At 63.1% G+C, this 2,500-nt stretch overlaps 1 pseudogene; it reads left to right on the top strand.

Moving 5' to 3' along the window:
* LOC124583646 overlaps positions 1-2,500 on the top strand; it is a 7,956-nt pseudogene that overhangs the window by 1,774 nt on the left and 3,682 nt on the right.

The raw sequence follows: 2,500 nt of genomic DNA, 5'->3' as shown, positions 1-2,500 counted from the left end.
GAGCCTGCCTGGAGCCGCCGTCGGTGCAGATCTTGGTGGTAGTAGCAAATACTCCAGCGAGGCCCTGGAGGGCTGACGCGGAGAAGGGTTTCGTGTGAACAGCCGTTGCACACGAGTCAGTCGATCCTAAGCCCTAGGAGAAATCCGATGTTGATGGGGGCCGTCATAGCATGATGCACTTTGTGCTGGCCCCCGTTGGGCGAAAGGGAATCCGGTTCCTATTCCGGAACCCGGCAGCGGAACCGATACAAGTCGGGCCCCTCTTTTAGAGATGCTCGTCGGGGTAACCCAAAAGGACCCGGAGACGCCGTCGGGAGATCGGGGAAGAGTTTTCTTTTCTGCATGAGCGTTCGAGTTCCCTGGAATCCTCTAGCAGGGAGATAGGGTTTGGAACGCGAAGAGCACCGCAGTTGCGGCGGTGTCCCGATCTTCCCCTCGGACCTTGAAAATCCGGGAGAGGGCCACGTGGAGGTGTCGCGCCGGTTCGTACCCATATCCGCAGCAGGTCTCCAAGGTGAAGAGCCTCTAGTCGATAGAATAATGTAGGTAAGGGAAGTCGGCAAATTGGATCCGTAACTTCGGGATAAGGATTGGCTCTGAGGATCGGGGCGTGTCGGGCTTGGTCGGGAAGTGGGTCAGCGCTAACGTGCCGGGCCTGGGCGAGGTGAGTGCCGTAGGGGTGCCGGTAAGCGCGGGCGTTTAGCGCGGGCGTGGTCTGCTCTCGCCGTTGGTTGGCCTCGTGCTGGCCGGCGGTGCAGGATGCGCGCGCCTGCGCGGCGTTCGTGCCCCGGTGCTTCAACCTGCGTGCAGGATCCGAGCTCGGTCCCGTGCCTTGGCCTCCCACGGATCTTCCTTGCTGCGAGGCCGCGTCCGCCTTAGCGTGCTCCTCCGGGGGCGCGCGGGTGCGCGGATTCTCTTCGGCCGCCATTCAACGATCAACTCAGAACTGGCACGGACTGGGGGAATCCGACTGTCTAATTAAAACAAAGCATTGCGATGGCCCTAGCGGGTGTTGACGCAATGTGATTTCTGCCCAGTGCTCTGAATGTCAACGTGAAGAAATTCAAGCAAGCGCGGGTAAACGGCGGGAGTAACTATGACTCTCTTAAGGTGGCCAAGTGGCGGCGGTGTGGCTGCATCCGGACTTGGCTTTTCGAAGTGCGGTCTTGATGTAGTCGTGCTGCTGCTGCGAGGTGCCTTCCTTGGGTTATAGTTACAGGGAGAGTGATGCGCAATACATGGGCCTAGCCCTCTTAGCCTCTCCTCTCCTGCGGTCTTCTCCCCTTCTCGTGGGCCCGCTGATTTTTGCAGAGTGGAAGACCGCACCAGGGGCTTGGGGGGGTTACCAGCCCCCCCTCGCATTATCCCTTTATAGTTGGGGGCAGCCGACAAGAAACAAGAGATGGTGGCCCTTCCGCTGAAGGTGCCACCCCAGCTACCCCAGCACCTATCCGGCCAACCGGCCGTAACGAAAATGCGATAGTTTGTGTAGCTCCCTTTGCTTGCAGTGAGTGCCACCGCACTTTTACCACGAAGAACGGTCTCGGGGTCCATCGCCGCCGCCAACACCCTGCGGCCGCCAACGCTGAGATCGTGACGGAGAGGCATCGCGCGAGGTGGACGGAGGAAGAAGTCCTGTCGCTCGCCAAGGCGGAGGCCGAACTGTTCCTGGAGAGGGACGCCCGGTTCTTCTTTGTAAATCAAGAACTTACCAGGATGTTCCCCGACCGAACGCTTGAGGCAATCAAGTGCCGACGGCGGCAAGCTGCCCACAAACAGCTTGTCTGCCAATTCATGGAGGCACTTGAGATCGGTCGGGGTGAAGAGCCGGCGTCCCGCCGTGGAGCAGCGAGCTCGCTGCCTGACGCGGGCGAGGCCGCTGCGCCGCCCGTCGACGCAGCCGAGGACTTCGCGGCCGACACCACCGGGCCGCCGCCGGAGGGGCCGACTGACGCCGCCATCTGGGAGCATCTGGCGGGGCTACCTGCTTCCGCCCAGCGTTTCTCTGCCCTGGATCGAGTCATTGGTCTGGGGCGGGGCACGCCGCCCGATGTCATCCTGGGCATGCTCCCGGATGCCCTTGCGTCGGTCGGGTCCAGGGGGGAGAGGTCGATCACCAGGACACAGCGGCCGCGCCAACCATCCAAGCGGCCGCCTGCCGCCCCGCCGCTGCAGAAGCGCAAGCGGCGCCGCTGGGAATACGCGCGGACACAGGACGCCTTCCGTAGGTCGCGTGCGCGTTGCGTGCGCGGCTTGCTGGACGGCACCCTGCTGCAGCCGCCACCTGACATCCCCGGTCTGCTGGACTTCTGGGCGGACCTCTTCACGAAGAAGCCGATCTCCACCGCCGGCTTCATCCGTGACCGCCTTCTCCCGCACTCGGAGCCTGTCGCTCCTGAGTGCCTATGGGGGCCGGTCACACGTGAGGAGGTCGCTGCTGCCTTGCCGCCCAGGGGATCGGCAGCCGGGCCGGACGGCCTGACTCCAGCGGAGCTGCGGC

This window comes from Schistocerca americana, unplaced genomic scaffold (assembly GCF_021461395.2).
Source record: "Schistocerca americana isolate TAMUIC-IGC-003095 unplaced genomic scaffold, iqSchAmer2.1 HiC_scaffold_464, whole genome shotgun sequence".
NCBI lineage: Eukaryota > Metazoa > Arthropoda > Insecta > Orthoptera > Acrididae > Schistocerca > Schistocerca americana.
Note: the sequence above shows the minus strand (reverse complement) of the source record. Positions and strands in the feature narration are given on the sequence as shown.